This window comes from Anguilla rostrata, chromosome 3, assembly GCF_018555375.3.
Source record: "Anguilla rostrata isolate EN2019 chromosome 3, ASM1855537v3, whole genome shotgun sequence".
Classification (NCBI taxonomy): Eukaryota; Metazoa; Chordata; class Actinopteri; order Anguilliformes; family Anguillidae; genus Anguilla; species Anguilla rostrata.
In genome coordinates this window covers 49,439,944-49,457,960 of record NC_057935.1, presented here as the reverse complement: position 1 = coordinate 49,457,960, position 18,017 = coordinate 49,439,944, and the positions used below count along the sequence as shown (strand labels likewise).

The 18,017-nt window shown below is 53.5% G+C and overlaps 1 protein-coding gene across 1 annotated transcript in view; it reads left to right on the top strand.

The window, feature by feature from the left end:
- Positions 1 to 18,017, top strand: part of slit3 (slit homolog 3 (Drosophila)) — a 160,553-nt gene that overhangs the window by 14,554 nt on the left and 127,982 nt on the right. The window lies entirely within an intron of this gene.

Here is an 18,017-nt window from a genome sequence, read left to right as displayed (position 1 = left end):
TTTTTTTCCGCCAACGCGAGGTTTTATCTGGGCCGCGGTTCCCGCCGAGCGTCGGGCGGGGCGCGGCCGGAAAGCGCGTCGCGGCGCGAGAGGCGAAGGTGTGTTTTCCTTGGACGCCGCCGGGCTCCTTTTCCCCGAATGTCAGTTTCCCAGAGTCCTTTGAGTGCCAGGTTGCAGCGCGCTCTTTTTCTCTCTCTCTCTCTCTCCTCTCTCTCTCTCTCTCTCTCTCTCTCTCTCTCTCTCTCTCTCTCTCTCTCTCTCTCTCTCTCTCTCTCTCTCCGTTCGGAAGGGGCTAATCTCCCACGGAGCTGGGAGCCGGTTCAGGTTAGCCGAGGGCGGGGCCCTGGATTAAGCTTACATGCGTTTGCTTTGGGGATCTCTCGGCCTGAGAGTTAGAGGACATGACATCAGTGGCAGCTTTGGGGTTTGAGAAATCACCAGCAGCTTTACTTTTTCCAGTTTTTTAAAAATAAAGTATGTGTGAAATTTCCATGAAGAAAAAAATCCGATTCCGCCGTCCGAGTTAAACAGCAGTTTCAAATTGTCCGTGTTCACTTCGCTTTCTGATTCAGCCGCAGAGGACCCGGCTTCCCCCCCTTGCTCACGCCTCGCCGCGTAATTGCCGACGATGGCTGATATATATCTGCGATGACAGTCATCGCGTCTCTCCTGAAAAAAGCGGGGGGGGGGGGGGACTCTCTCTTTCTGCGTTGGCTGCGGACGGGAGAGCAGACTTTCATCGTTCCGATCAGCAGCTGCTCAGAAACGCTTGTTGGAAACGACAGTTTCATTTCCTCTCCGCCCCGCACGGTTCCGTACAAGCGTTATTGGCAGGGCTTTTGTTATTTATCAGAGGTTAATACGAGTTCTTTTCAGTGTGTTCAGAGATGGAGGGGTGGAGTTGGAGGCGGGGGGGGGGTGGTGAGTGTGGAGTGGGTAATGATGAAAATCAAAGCGCGTGCCATAAATTTTGTGTACATATCCTTTCAACATCGCGTCTGAGTTATGGCTCTCTGGCTCTGTTTTTTTGTCCTCCCCTAAATTGCTCGGGCTTCTTTATCTGGTGACATTTGCCGAATCTGGGCTAGACGAGGCTTAATGAAAGTTCATAAACCTTTCGCCGGAGAGGACGGGTGCTTCACGGCTGAGTTTATAACCTCGCCTTGTCGCGATTTGTTACGCGTCGTGGTGGTAGCGCCATATGAGTTCCCTCACCCTTTAGCCCTTATATAAAAGGCCCCGGGTCCCAGTGGCTGGAGGAGCGGTTCAAAGCGCGCGGAGGCCGGCGGGGTTGTCCGGTGCCAGGCCGGTCTTGGCCGGCCGGTCTCGGCTGCGGTGGGAACGCTCAGAGAGGGTCAGGCGGGGGTAAATGAAGAGCATTCCTCAGCCGGTGAGCCAGATGAGATGGGGTAAGAGACAAGGGAGGAGAGGAGCGGTTCTGGGAAGTTTGACGTGCGTGTGACAGAGTCAGAGGATGGATGACTAATACAAACCTGGCTATGGGCTGCGACAGAGTGCGCGATGGCACAGATGCTTCTGGGTACACGGTGTGTGTGTGTGTGTGTGTGTGTGTGTGCGTGCCTGCGTATGTGTGTGTGTGTGTGTGTGCGTGTGCGTGTGTATGTGTGCGTGTGCGTGTGTGTGCGTCCAGGTTTCACAGCAGCAGTGAGGACAGCCCTGGTGGGCCCTGTAGAGGCCGTGCTGTCGGAGCTGCTGGGCATCTCTCCGGGGCCTCTGTGGTCAGTGCTCTCCCTGCAGCCCTGCTCTGCGCGGAAGGAATGCGGTTAGAGTTACAGGCCCTGGACGGCTGCTCCGCTCCCAACTGCTGGCCCCGCGCAGGCCGAGGAGTCGGCTTCCCTCCGCACTCCCTATCAATAAAGAGATTTGGGCTCTCATCCTTCCCCTCTCTCTCTCCCTCTCACTCTCTCCCTCACACGTTCCCTCCTCCGCCTTCCCAAACCTGGGGTAATGGAAAACAAGTGAAGAATGAGATAGCGAGCGTGGAAGCGGCCGCCTCTGTTTGGGGCTCCAGCGTAGCTGCAGACGGTTCTGAGGCAGGAGGACCCTGCGCCCCCAGACCTCGCGAGCGCGCCGTGTTTCGGTCAGCGATACCCATGGGACCGCCGCTCCCCGGGCCATTACGCGCGGCTCGGGTTGCGCGTGATTGGTGCGTACGCCGGAGATAATGCCCGATGCTGTCTTATATCCCCCCCCCCCCGGCCAATTGCGAGTCTTCTCTTTAATCTCGGCGTAATTGTCCTCGCGGAGCAGTTAGCCTGTCGGAATGCGGAGGCCGGGGCGGTAATGACCCGTCGTCGTGACCCTCGATCGGTTCGGCCCCGAGTTACCCGACGCCCGCCCGGTGCGAAGGCTGGGCGCGGACCAGGAGCCCGTCGTAGCCGTCCGCTGCTCCTAAAAAGAAAGTTATGGCGCTTCATCGTCGCGGACGAGCTCCTCTGCTTCTCTCCACGTCTCTTTTTCACCGCCTCTCTCCTGAATTTGTTTCGTTCCTCTTGTTCTACTTCTTTTTTATTTACGAGAAACAGATTGCTACCCTCCTCCGCCCCCGCGCGCCTCGCTCTCCTCCCGGTGGGCCCCTGCGCACGTAGACGGCCCGGCCCGTTGGATTCGGGACCTGGGGGGGGGGGGGGGGGGGTGGGGGGGGGGTTCCACTGCGTCGTTTTGCGGCCTGGAACCGACCGTCTCCTCCGCGGTCGGCTTTTCGACGCGTTGGCCCCTCGCTGCCAGCGCGTTTCCTGCGCTGTAGCGATTCAGCGTTTTGCTAAAAAAAAAGGGCAGGAGCTCCTGGAGCGGGCCTACGTGGCCCCGCGCTCCCGAACCGCGGCTCTCCAAGCCCGCCCGTCCGCCCGTGTTCGGTGGCTAATAACTCAATACGTCCCCAGTGCGTAAACCATCGACCCCTGGCACCGAGCGCAGAGGAGGGGCCGCTGATCGTTTTCAGAGAAATAAAAGCCTCTCCGAATTCGGCCAAATCGCTTTTTCTAAATAGGGCCGTGCTCTGCTGGATTCAAAGGCCCGACTGCTTTGTGATTTACTCGGAAGACATATTTAGATAAATACACGCTACAAAGACTTCGTAGATGGTAGAATGGCCAAAGGGAAGATGTAAACAAGGAAGAGAATGCCAAACCCTCTTAAAAAGCGTTTAGGCTTGCTTTTATTGTTTTTAGAATAATGTATATGCTTATGTACATGCAGATGATAACTGGAAAAAGCCCTCTATGTGGGGGGGGGGGGGGATCTGGGATGTACATTATCCAATACCTAACATTCCCTATTTAATTCCAATGGGGAGATGTGTTATGTGGAGTCTTTCTTCCCCTAGAAGCTCCTGTTTGATGCGGTGTCAGGTCGTTACGCTCGTTGAATATCTGGAGTTTTGGTAACGGTGGTTGCAGCAGTTCAGTGGTGAGAGGTATTACACCAGAGTCATCCAGGGGCCAGGTCTTCTGAAGCAGTAACACCTCCCTAAGGCCAGCAGCTGAGGTTGAATGCTGGCAAGTGTTAGCAGAGGCTAACGTGTCTCCCAGTGTCCCCTGACATTTTATCGAGCGCAGGATTTATATGCAAGCCGTCTGTGCTGAAATAGGATAATACATATGGTAGCAATTTTATGTCCAAATAAAAGGTAAGGAAAATTCTATAGAAGCAGCTTTTAACCCTTCGACTGAAGTTCAGTAAATATGGTCTCCATATTTTCATATGCAATGCACCATGGGCTATAGCTGAACTCAGGGGCTAGCCTGCTGGCATTTATGGTTCATCATTATGTGTATTTCATCATTGTTGTGGTATGCCGGGTAAATTAGATTTACATGTACTTTCAGGCCGGTACGGTACTGAGATGTCTACAACTCTTCACATTAGCTATACCTCAAGTCAGATTAATTCATTCGGCTCTGTATAATGGAAAAGATTGTCTCGGCCAATTTCGAAGCGGCTTGATCTTGGTTATGCGCTCATTACCATTTCGGGTTCGAAATCGCTTGTCTGCGTACCTTTGCTTTCAGTGATCCTTCAGCGTGCGCTTTTCTGCCCGCTCCCCCCCCCCCCCCGTGTCACCGGAGAGCCAAAGAAGGGAGAGCCATCCAAGCAACTTGTGGCGCCTGTCACATCCAACTGATCCGCTTCCAGATCTCCCAGAATTCCCTCCCATCTCTGGAGAGAGAGAGAGAGAGAGAGGGGGAGGCTGGGACGGGGCCGATCGAGTGATTTACTCCGCTGGCTGAAGGGCTGCAGATTGTGGGAACGGCGGGGAGGGGGTCGGGCAAGACCGCGGGGAGGGGGTCGGGCGAGACCTGGGGTCGGGCGAGACCGCGGGGAGGGTCGGGCGAGACCGCGGCGCGTATAAATCTCCGCCGAGGTGTGCGGCCTCTCCTCGCCGCGCGACGCCGCTGCCGTGGGCGACCGTTTGGCGGCCGAGCCGGGGCCTGCGTGGGAAACGTTAGCGGCGGGGATTAGCCCGCTGCTGGTCTGTGTCCCCGCCGGGCTGTCGCGCTGGGGAGGGGGGCGTGTTCCGTCGGCGCACGTGTGCGGGAGAGCGGGGTGGGAGAGCGCGCCAGTCGCCCCATGGATCACCGGCAGCTCCACCGCTGCCGGCGGTTCCTTTTGTTTTGCCAAAGTCTGATTGTTACAAATTAACCCGACAACTGTTATCGCGGCTGCAATTACGCGCCCAGATGTATGCCGGGCGTGCACTTAGCACAGAGAAACATGCAGGCTCACGCACTCACAGACACACACACACACAGCCAGACACACACACACACACACACACACAGCCAGACACACACACACACACACACACACACACAGCCAGACACACACACACACAGCCAGACACACACACACACACACACACACACACAGCCAGACACACACACACACACACACACACACACACACACACACACACACACACACACACACACAGCCAGACACGCACTCACAGACACACACACACACACGGCCAGACACACACACACACACACACATCTACTAATGGGTTTTAATAACGTCTGGCAGGGGCGGAGCCCGGTGGTGAGGGGGCGGGAGGTCGGAGTGCAGGGGTTCCACCCCCCCGTGTGATTTTTTTGGAGCGAGTAGAGGGAGCTCTCAGTAGAGAAAGCTGCTTTTTATTGTGTGTGTGTGTGTGTGTGGGTCACTGAGGATGTGTTTCACTGTTTTCCTGGCTGGGAGCGCTGTTCTGTTCTGCGGATAGCATCCTGCGGTCCGGGGCAGCTGGTGTCCACGGGCCATTTCATTAAAGCCTTCCTCTCGCTGCAGCGCGACGCTAGGTAGCGCAGGCTAGCTCAGCACAATCTCCTCCGGGCTGCTGAGAGGGTCAGTTGGTAGAGGTTGCTGTCCAAGAGTGCAGGCTCGGGCTAATGGGCTATTAGCGGCCTGTATCCCCCATTGCAATGCACAGTCAGGCCTGGGCTCCTCAGGTAATGACTGCGTTATGCCCTCACATTTATATGCCAGGCCCCCGCAGAACGGCCAGTTAGCGGTCGCCAGTGGAAGACATGCTTCTCCATTAGCAGGCGCTGTTGTAGTACTCTGCGATGCTGTGGCGTGCGCATGCACCAGTGACTTCAAATGAAGGGGGGGGAATGACATTTGGGTGAGCAATTGTCACCGAATGAATAAATAATAAGTCTGGAGACTTTGCTGCGGTGTAGTGGAAATCTAAGTAGTAACAGGGGAGAGAGGGGGGAGCGCGGCATCCTGTACAGTCAGTGAGACTGTGTGCGCACTGCACCTCATCCTCGTGTCTAAAAGGTGTTACATAAATGGAAATGGCTGCAAATGCCAGACGTCCATTATCGGATTACTTCCACCTCTGAGGCAGTACGAGGGTGTCCCCCCCCTGCACTGTACGGCATGCGGGGGCCAGGGCAAACGCGAAACGCGAATCGGTCCTACAGGCCCAAATTGGGTGCGAATGACTATCAGCTGGCGTACAGGAGTGCTGCGGAGGGTTCCCGGCACGCCCCTCGTCTCCCGGAGACGGGGGCCCCGCCCTCCCCTCGGCGCGCGGCTGGGTCGGAGCACGGCGGGGGAGCCGGCCGGACCCTCGCTGCCGGACCCCGTCAGACGGAGGAGGAGCCCCCCCCGACGAGCGCCGCGGCGCGGCGGGGCGACGGCGAAGAGGCCCAGCGCCGCCTGCTGATTGAGGGCGCCCGTAATTTTGGGGGGACGGTCGGGCCCGCTACGCGCAGGGGTGTTTATCACAGGTGGTTGCCGCGGCAACCAGCGGAGATAATAATTGGATTCAAATGGGCTGAACTGCTTGCACATGTTCCAAAACAAAAGCTAGGGTGAGCGCTGGGGTCTGCTGGCGCTCTCTGTCTCTCCGTCTCTCTGTCTCTCTCTCTGTCCCTCTGTCTCTCTCTCTGTCTCTCTGTCTGTCTCTCTCTCTCTCTCTGTCTCTCTCTCTCTTTCTCTCCGTCTCTGTCTCAAATTTAAATTCAGGTTGAAATATGCTTTACTGGCACGACCGCACGAAGGCGTTTGATATTGCCAAACGTTATCTGAGCCGGGATCCGCTATCTCTCTCTATCAGTTTTCTCCATCTCTGTCTCACTTTCTATCATTCTCTCTCCTTTCTTTTTCTCATTACTTATTTGCAGAAGGTTGCTGGGAGTGGAGCCATTTTGCTTTGCTCTTAGTTGATGGGAGACCCAGCAGGGACCAAGAAAACCAGGTCTCCTCACTTACACCCCCGACCCCCCTACCCCCAGCATTGGATGTAAACAGTGTTCGGCCAGGGGAACAAGAAGCTCAGAAGCTCAACCACACCAAAGCCTTGTATGAGAAAGAGAGAGAGAGAGAGAGAGAGAGAGAGAGAGAGAGAGAGAGGAGAGAGAGAGGGAGAGAGACCGGAGTCTAGAATGCGTGTACGAGAGCTGACACCGGAGATCAGGGCTGTCCACAGGCGCGCGAGAAGCCAAAAGCAACATCTCTCTTTATAGTCCCCAAACATGCGTGCTCGACTCGAGTCAGACATGTTTCCCATAAGTACAGTGTGCGTTTAAGCCACTTGAAAACGTATATATTTACGTGCGCGTTTTCTCTTGCCGTCCAAGCGGCGGAGGGTAAGGGAACGGAACATAACATTGAGGTGAAACGCTAAACCGGCCCGTAGCTTCCCAGCATTCAGCGAGGGGCATGGGCCAGGGGCTGCGAGCGTCAGCGTTTTGACTCGCGTGTAAGGGGCCAGCGCTGTTTTGTTTGAACTGTAAATTCTTTCGTTTGGCGATCGCTCCGGCGGTTTCTCGGCCCCGCTCCCCCGCAGCTTGCGACCTCACCGGAGCCGCCGGCAGGGAGGTGCCCGCCGCTGTGTGTTCGCTCGGGCGCGAGCCGAGCGTGCAAGCGGTCCGAAGAATGCGCTTCGCGTACGGAAGACGCGTCCGGGGGGACGCGGGGGCGAGGAAAGCAAACGGGGGAAACGTCAAACCGCCCGGCGTCCCCCGGCTTTCGCCCTCCGCGCCGCGCCGACGAGGAACTCCGACAAGCCGGCGCGTTTGCAGGGAGCGGCGTCGCGTTTGCGGGGGGGGGGGGGGGGCATCTGGATCTGGTCTCCCTGGCAGCGGCGTCGGGGTTCTGTCAGACGCCTGGCAGCGGCGTCGGGGTTCTGTCGGACGCCCGGCATGCGCGTCAGCGCGTTCAGACACAGCGCCGTCTTCTACGGCGGCGTCGGGCGCTCGCTCCGTCTGGCTCGCGCTCGCTCTCGGATCGCTATGCACCCCCCGAAGTCGTCAGCAGGCGGACCACCAGGTGCTGTGGCATGCTGGGAAGTCTGACCGCGCTTCGGCGATGAGTTGATGGGTGCGGTCGGTCGGTCGGTCGGTCGGTTGGTCGGTCAGATAGCCTCGTTAGCGGTGATGGTGACGGCCGCTGGTACGCACCGCTCATCGCTGGGATTGGAGGAGCCGGTTGCGTGTGATACAGTCACTGAGCGAGGGCGGGGCTTGCCGCAGATGTTCGGGCCGCTTAGTTCTTAGTTCTTAATTGTCATTTTTCTAATTACCATTTTTTGTTATGTCTGAAGTGACGTTTACCATCGGTCAGTCTTAATCCAAGCGCAGAGCGATTGTTGGGAAATTCATCTGGTACATAAAACAGATTCCCTTTGTCTCTGCTTTTATCACCCTGCCCGTCTTCAAAAGCTAGATCAATGTTACCAGCGTCTTGTGTTCATTTGGAAGGCAGCCTTTGTGCTGGATAGCTGTTTGGCTGCGTTCTTTATTTGGGCAGCAGGTTATCACGGACCTAAAAGCTGCAACAGAGAGCATGTTGAATATGCATGCCTCATCGCTATAGAAACGGCCTACATGGGAACTCTGGTGCATCTTGTAAATAACAAGCTGGGGGCCTTGTGGGTAATATTCTGCATTATGCATGTTTTCTGCACACGGTGTTCACACTGAGCCTTTCTGTATGATCTGAGCCCCAGAGGTCTCTCATGTGGACGGATGTGTGTGCGTGTGTGTGTGTGTGTGTGTGTGTGTGTTTGCATGTGAGTACAGTACTTCTGTGTATGTGTGTGTGTCCAAGTTGGCATATCCATTTGAATCTCAGCATGTGTGTATAAGCTGAAAGGTTTACGTCCTTGTGAGTGTGTGTTAGGGGTGGGTGGATGTGGGAATATGTGGGTTGGGGGTGGATAGATTTTGTTTGTGTGTGTGTGTGTGTGTGTGTGTGTGTGTGTGTGTTTGAGTGTCTGGGTGTGGATCTGTCTCTCCCTTCCCTTTTTGTGCTTCAACATGAGAACTGTTCAGTGTGGTAGCAGAGTGGCATCATGGGTAAGGAAGGTTGTTGTAGGCCCATCTATTCCCAAATTGAGCATATTAAGCTGGCTGGTCTCTTGGATACTTCATTATGAAACATGAAGACTGCATAATGAGCACAGGGTGCAGGGGGTGTCGTGCCGAAAGCCAGCTATCATTCCCAGGGTTCTAAAAGAGCGTATTTCTCCATTTTACTGTCTGACGTCAAACCCCGCTGCCAAAATAAGCTCACGGCGTGAGGGGCGGCACATGTGCGCCCCAGACAGAGGAGGCCGGGCGGAGCGGGACCACAGCACCCATGTGTTCAATGAATCATTCGTCCCAAGCGCAGCAGGTCCCGTCTCCTTGTGGTCTCTGAGGAATCAGAGAGGGAAAACACAGACGTGTTTTAGCCGTCGGGAATCTTTATCGACAGAAGCTTGGAGTAACACACACCGCCGAGGCGCAGACCGCTGTAGAAATAAGAAACCCTTGCGGGGGGTTGTTGGTTTCTAAGTCACTAGGTCGTCTGCTTACTCCTTCATCACATAAACATTTCATATTTTTTCTTGTAATTGGAAAATTGGAATTGTTTCTCTGTAAAATGTCTCTTTAAGAGCGGATCTTACTTACAAAGCCGCAAATACTGTCATAGTTCAGAAAGCTAACGTGAGAAAACACAGAGAAAGCCCAACTCAGGCTGCGAGCACGGAAAGATTGTTTAAGAATTTACTGTTACAACAGCAGACTCCGGCGCCAAGCTATTTGTGATTAGCTCTTTGGTAATATTGCAGTGGATTCAGGCGCAACTGTAAATATTTGGTTTAATTCCCATATACATTCAGTATATACAGTAGACACAGTTTTCTTATTGGAAAGACATGAGTGGGTTTTTTTCGCATGGGGGACTGAAAGCATGTTGCAGTAAGGTCAGTTACCCAATTTTGGGGGTCATGATTATTCCAGAGAGGATTTGGTGAATTCCCCTTGATCTCTAATGCATCAGGACAGCCCCTGAAATGGATAAGGTAGATATGGATAAGGTGGGAGGGTGGGGAAGAAGGGAAGAAGGAAAGAAAGAAAGAAAGAAAGAAAGAAGGGATCTGACAGATGTAGAAAAGAGAAACCAGGCTCGCGTGATTCAGTACGTCCAACAGCGGGTCCGTGAATTTCAGGGACGGCCGATCTTGTGCCTTTCAGAGCGTCCTGATGTCAGATTTTATTGGGTGTCGGGCTGCATTGAGTAGCTGTTGAGCAGCCATCGCTGTGCATTGAGCCGCCATACACCCACCCCCAACCTCCCTCAACCCCCCCCCCCCCCCCTTCTGCTGACAGGGTGTCCATGACCCTGACATCACACATGTCGTCCGACATCTCACCGTAAATATTTATAAAACGGACCAAATCTAGGGGGTAAATCTGTCTGTCTGTTGGTCTGTTGCTGAAATTCCAGCCGTGTTTTTGACATGTTTTTTTTTTTTTTTGAAAGGTCTGTGCTTTTTTTCGATTGGTTTAGAGAGCAGATTTCTCAATAACCTGGGAGCATATTTTGCCGTTTTTGCTGCCTATTTTCAGGAATTGGAGGAAGTAGTCACATTCATACAACATATGAGTTTCATCAAGGATCAGGCTTTCTGGCATTTAGCTGTTGTTCTGCGTGATGTGACATTTCACCTCATGATCTTACGATCCTTTTTATGCAAATATAATGCATATGTGTGCAGTTCATTAAAAACAGAAACCCAAAGGAATATGGCCCGGTTTATGAGAAGTTCACAGACGTTTGCGTTGGGTAGCGTCTGAGATAAGGGGCTAACGATCTGAAGAAACCGGAACTTCTCAGTGGAGCAGACCGGCGTCCCGAGCGTGCACGCCATGTGGGTTTTAATGGTCCGTTTGTGGATAATCACCGCTGACCCCTCACGAGCAAATCATTTTCCCATCGTCTGGACTCCCTGACCTCCACCCCGAAAGCCAAGCAGCAGTGGCCTAATTACGCGCGCGACATTATTTGTGTTTAGCGTTTTTTTGTTTTTTTTTCTCTCGGCGTATCGATAATTACGCGTGATTAGGTCCAGCCGGGAGCCATGTGGGGCCCGGGCCCGGTCAGGGCGCACGCCCCGAGCCGCGCCGCTTCCTGTGGCCGAGCCCGTTAACCCTTCGCCTTTCTGTGGCGGCCTAATTGACGGCTGAATTAAAACGGACGCTTAATAGCGGCGACCGGATCCCCGTCGACGCGCGCGCGTCTGATTCGCTTCCAGGCAACGCTCCGGCGGAGAGCGATTGGCCGTCTCCTGCCGGCGAAAAAACGAAGAGTTATGGCCGTGGCGCGGGAGCCGGGGCGGGCGGGTTCGACGCGTGCTTCATGGCCTAGAAGTGGAACAGTTGACAGCCACTGTGGAAAACGGCGGTTTGGGCTTTTTCCTGAAATCGCAGGCAGAAGCTCTAATCCTGGATTATTTAATTGAAGACGTTTTCCGCCCAGATTCCCCCGGGGGAGGGGAACGGGGGGGCCTCGCCGATCACGGCTTCCCGAACGCGGACCGGGAGATCCCGTCTTTGACGGGGCGCCAGTTTCATCCGTCCGCCTTCGCCGAGGGAGGTCTCAGAACTCGCGCAAACAGGAAGTGGGCGCGAAGAACGGGAGGTCTTTTTGGGGGGGGAAGGCAGCGTGGAAGAGGGCTGGGGGGGGGGGGTGAGTTGAGGGTGTTCTGATGCGATGACATCACGGCGTCTGCCGACACAAAAGGAAAATGGGGCCCGAAGGGCGTCCCGTGCTGTTGACTCAGAGCGCCTGAAACCACACTGAGCAGGCGCCAGGTTCCGTGTGGATAAACAAAGTCAAATTATATGGTGTAATGCGCTGGATTCTGAGCGCAGCCCAGCGAAATGCGTCCTGATTCTAATTATGACGTTCATTAATGCCGAGCTTCCTGGAACGGAGGCTTCCAGGGGGCCCCGAGCGGGGTCTCAGACTCCAGCGTCTGGGTGAGACCGGGGGGTGCCAGGCTTTCCCCCCCCCCCCAAACCGTCCTCGGTCGTCCCGGCCTGTCGGCACCTCTGATGTCCCGTCCAGGAGACGTCAGAACGGTTTCGGCGTCCTTCCCGCGACGCGGTGGCGAGAGAGGCTGATGTTACAGCTCGTGGAAACGTGACCGTCGTGCCGTGCGGAGGCCGTCGCCGCTGGTGTTCGTTACGTGCATTCCGCCATCGTTTCCGTGGGCAACCCCGGAGACAGTTTAATAGCCAAGTATATGTTTTAGGATAAAAAAGAAGCACATATTCAGAGGATAGATATTGCGCTGGCATCTTGGTTCGAGACTACGCATGACCTAAACGCGGATCCCGCTGCCAGTTGTGCAGTTTGAGCAGAAGGAGTGCCGAGCGAAGTGGTGTGCAATTTTAGCTCGGCTTTTTTTTAATTAGGGGTGTGAACATGCTAAGTGCCTCATACTTGCGGAGGTCAAAAATAGAAGTCGAGCCGTTTGTTTCCCGCGCTGTGGTCTAGGGCCCGGCTTGCCTGGGCTTTCACAAACAGAACAGTGAAAGTCCCCGGAGGAGGTTTCTGCTTCTGTCTGCATTTATATTTAGGCGTGTAGCAGATGGTTTTGTCTTGAGCCGTTTGCACAGCTTACATTGTTGTTTTATTTTCGTACGGTCCGTTTTATGCAGCTGGACGTTTGCTAATGCAATTCCCGCTCGTGTACCTTGCTCAAAGGGTACAATGGCTGTGCCCCACATGGACATGAACCTGCAGCTTCTGAGTCAGGAGCCCAGTTCCCAACCGTTATACTACAACCGTTACGCGTACTACTGCCTCCAAACCTGTCATTAAACCCAGTGGAAGACGGCTCCCTCAAATGAGAATGAAGGTTGTAGGAATGAATCCTTAAATCATTTCATGAATCACTTCCTGAAGTGTTTAATTCTAAAAAAGACGCCCCCCGTAACCCACCCACCCACCAAATCCCTCGGTGAAATATGTATAATTAAACAATAGCAAACAATATTGTCAATAATACAAATATCAGATGTTAGTCTATCCATCTGAATGCCCAGTTGTATTGCTCTTAACGTGTAGAAAATCCCAGCGTCCTCTCTGCTGGTCCGGACCGGTCTTCCCGGCGTTGCTATAGGGATCCCAGAAGACCGCGTAGCGTCGGGCGCGGAGGCAGGGCTGTCGGCCTGCTTTACGACGCCTCATTCATTTCATAATCTGCTGTAGCATTCCGGTGGCCCGGGAACGTCTCATAAATTTGTTTTCTCATTTATCGTCCAGATTATTTGTTTGGCTTTTTTTTTCCCTGCGCATTGAGAGCCCTATCAGGGGGTGGCTTTGAAAGGACTTTTTTTTTTTACGGTCTCCCGGCTCGTAATTCTTCCTCGCTCCGCGGTGAAGAGCCGCCCCCCCCCACCCCAACCCCCCCACCACCCCCCCACGCCAGGAGAGCGAGGCCTCGGTAAATGACAAAGGGCAGACTTAGAGGGACGGGGGTGAGAAGAACGGGATGTGACCAGGTGCTCTTCATTAGTGCTCTGGATTTCATTCATTAATCATCCAGTCACTTACCGGAATGCACTGAGAGGGTGATGTCTTCCCTTTTTTTTCTGGAGGGAGGTTAATCATGGTAGAACAACAGAATCTGTGAGGTCGGAATTGCAACAGCTTATAATTGTTAGGATTTATCAGGCGCTGTTTTTCCAAGTATGAGTAATCAACATGGGAGTCCACTTTGATCTTAAAATGACTGAGGTTTAAACATATAAGCGTGGTACGGTTTGCACAATCAGTGCTAAGATATGTGCTTGATATCTCAATACTTCACCATTGCTTAATGGAGACATCGATTTCTGCTCTCTTTTGGTGGATCTATTTGTGGAGTTTTTTCGCCACACGTGCCAAATGTAGAAGACTCATGGGTCCCCAGCCGGCCATGAGGTCTCGGTGTGGCTGGAAGAGTGGCTGAGGTGAGGGCCTCTTTACAGTTAGAGCCCAAGAGCCCGTTCTTTTTCTGCAGTGACAAATCACACTCTTGAGTCCACATTATTGAGCGCTGGTCCGTCAGCTCAAAAGGCCATTCCTCATTGTAAAGCGCCATTAAGCAATCGAGTCAGGACAAGTGGCCAGAGCGGCAAAATGCTCGTCTATGCAAAATGATTCTGTTCGATAATGGTTCTGGACACACACATCCACACACAGACACATATGCAGATGTACATACACACACGCAAACGCACAGTCACACACACACACACACACACACACACATGCTTGCACTCACATTAATCACCAGAAAAATGCCCTCGGCCCCAGTAATAACTGACGCTGGACTTAAGTAGCAACAACCGTGCCTTTGAGTGACTGAGCGCGCTCAGTGCGGAAGGGCTTTTGGATGTGCAGATGAAAGGCGGCTCTGGGAGGCTGTATTAATGAAATCTGCTGAGTGAAAGCCGAGCCGGCTGGCGGAGCCTCGCCGGGCCTCACCTGGTTACACTCTGTCTGCCGGCCCAAGGTCACCGTGCTGCAGCCCCGCGGCTCCAGCTGCTCTCCCTCCTGCTCTGCGGCCATGCAGAGGGCCCCACACACAGAGACCCCACACACACACACACATACACACAGACGCTCTCACACACACACACACACACAGACGCTCACACACACACACAACACACACACACACACACACACACACACACACACACACACACAACACACACACACACACACACACACACACGAACCACTCCACAACAACACACACACACACAAGCACCACACAACACACACACACAACACACCACACAGACACACACACACACACCACACACAAACACACTCACACACACACACACACACACACACACACAGACCCCTTTCACACACACACACACACACACACACACACACACACACACACACAGACGCACTCACACACACACACACACAAACATCACACACACACACACACACACACACTCACCACACAACACACACACAGAGACGCATCACACACACACACACACACAACACACAGCGCACACACACACACACACACACAGAGACGCATCACACACACACACACACACACCACACACACACACCACAAAGAACACACACACACACACACACACAACAGCACACACACAAACACACTCACACACACACACACAGAGACGCACTCACACACACACACACACACACACACACACACACACACACACACAGAGACACACATTCACACATACAGAGACACACACACACACACACACACACCCACAAACACAGAGACACACATACAGACACACACACATACACACGCACTAACAGACATACACACACACACACACACAGATAAACAAACACATGCACACACACACACACACACACACACACAGACACATACAGAGACACACACACTCTCTCTCTCACACACACAGACACACATAAAATATGCTCACAAAAATCACACACTAATTACAAAGCTATATATATATTGCAGTGCCATTAGCTAAAATAAATGTTTAATTGCATTCATTTATTTGTTGATATTCTGTGAAAAAATAGAAAGCCACAGAAAAAATGTTATATTTCCAAAACTGACTTCAACCTTCAGTTAATAAGGTTCCCAACTGTAGCTTCTACACAAGTTCTGTATGCTTGGCAAAATGAAGTTTAGTCTTTAATTGGTGGGTATGCGCTGGAGAGGTTGGCGTTGGGTCACCATGGCTTCACACCAGCGCTCCGGTGATGTCACCTTTCCTGGCCAGTGGCGGCCAGCGGTCCACAAATGCGAGTGTAATGAGAGATGTGACCCGGGGTGAGGAGCAAGGCCGCTCTCTGAGGCTGCCAACTTCCAACTTCATTTCTAATCTCTGCTTTGCACCGCGGAGCAGGGGCTGGAGGGTGCGTGGAGTTCATCAGACTCCGGGGGCTTTGAGCCAAATCTGAGAATCTCAAGTCCAGGTCGAGGAAGTGAACTCTAACTGCAGCTGGAGGAGAACGTTGGTTTTCCCCCATCCTAGATGTGATGATGGCAATATGGCTCCGACACAGAGGACGGGCTTGTCGGGAGTCGCGTGCGGCCGCCAGCGAGGTCAGCGGCGGGGTTTGGGTGACGGCTCATTTACCGCGGCAGAGAGAGGGAGAGAGGGAGAGATGGAGAGAAAGAGAGAGAGAGTGGGAGTGAGAGAGAAAGAGAGAGGGAGAGAAGGAGAGAGAGCAAGAGAGAGCCCATCACTGAGGGTCTAAGCACCCCATCATTATTATTGTTGTACATTAGCATTGTTAATGTACTACTGTTGTTGTTTTATGTAAACAGTCACTTCGGCAATACTGCTGATCTGTGGTCATGCAAATAAATCTTATTTGAATTGAATTGAATTGTACTGAATTGAGAGAGAGAGAGAGAGAGAGAGAGAGAGAGGGAGTGAGAGAGAGAGAGAGAGATCATTTGAATCTGAGAGCGTGATCTCCCTGGAGCTGTGGTCTTCCCTCTCGGGGTGAGCGGATGATCCTGGAATCTGGGGCCTGGAAGAGGGCGGGCGGGCGGTCGGCGGGCCCGAGGAGCCCCCGCTAACCCGCTGAAGCGCGGACGGCGCGGCGGGGGCCGCTGAAAGGCGCCCCAGAGCCGGATCTCCTCGGGGAGCCGGCGAGCGCCGGAGCGGAACGTCTTGAGTGCCACTTTAGCCCCGGGGTCAGGCGCGGGTCGCGGGGGACCCGGCGCGGGGTGATATAGGAGCCCCCGGCGTCGCCCTCTCGCGCCGCTGACCCGCGGCGCCGTTCATCTCGGCGGGGGCGAGGGGGGCGGGAGCGCAGGGGTCCTTATTTTGTCTCGCGTCCTTCTCGAGGTCAGCGGCGTGAGCGCGGCCGTCTCCCCGCAGACCCTCTTTTGGAAGCATCGGTTTTTTTTTTCCCGCTCTCGCCCGAGCGCCTGTTTGCGTTCCTCCGCTGCTCGTGTTTGTGAGCTTGCGCTGTGGCATCTGCAGCCGTCATCCGGCCCCGGTCACGGCCTGCGGTCCGAGACGCCAAGGTGGCTTCGGTCGTGGCTGCTGTGACCGTGACCGTGACCGTGACTATCGCTGTTACTGCTGTCAACGATGTCTACGATTGTGACTGTTTCTTAGGCTGGTGTCTGTGACAAAAATATTATTTTTTACAAATGGTGCTCTTACTGTAACTGCAGTGCTGTGAATGAGTTCAGGTCTTTAACTGTGACTGTGGTTGCAAGAGGTCATGTGACTGTGAAAGTTTCGGAATGTAAGCGGTTTTTTATTTTATTACTTCCATTTCGCAGGGTCAGTGCACGGTAGCCAGAATTTCTGCAGATAGGTCTCTGAAAGAGTGCCAGATTTAGAGAAAGTGAAAATTGACTATTGCAATCTTACACCGAATGGAGTGACTGTTAAAGCAGTAGAGCCTGTAAGTCTGATAGACCCCGAGGTTAAAACAGCGGAGTGAGCAATTGGGCTCATAACTGCAGCACGTTCAGAGACTGCCGGTGCAGCATCTGTGACTCTAACCGCTTCGGGGTCTGTGTCTGTAACCACCACACGATCTGTGAGTGTTGCGGTGTTATTTTCTCACAGAGAGAACAGGAAACCCGTATTGCTGCCTCACTTTCCCCCACGCCCTATCTCCCTGTCTCTGTCTGTGGCGGACCCCCACCCCCCCCACCCCCGTCCCCGTCCCCTCCCCATCCGGACCCATCTCTGCTGACATTTGTTTCCAATCAAAACTGCAATACCCTTTTTTTTCCAGTTCAGAAGACTGTAATAACGGCATTAACCTTCAGCCCATTCGCTGCGCGGACCCAGGCTCAGTCGTGATTCTGCAGCTAATACCAGCTTTGGTAACCAATTTGGCTTTGCTGTAAGCCTCTCTTATTATCCCAGAAGGCCAGTGCGCTCCCTGCACTGTATCTGTTTCAGTATTCCCTTTGATATGACTGACATTAATATCTGTTTCCCCGTGGTGATAAGTGTGCAGTCGCCTGGTTAAGGGTATTATCAAGAGGTAGACCTGCAGTCTTATTGCAAATGACTCTCTCTTTCGCTCTTGCTCTTTTTCTCTCTTTTGTTCTCTCTCTCTCTCTCTCTCTCTCTCTCTCTCTCTCGCTTTCTCTCTATCTCTCTCGCTTTCTCTCTATTTCTCTTCCTCTCTCTTTGCTCTCTCTCTCTCGCTATCTCTCTATCTCTCTCGCTTTCTCTCTATTTCTCTTCCTCTCT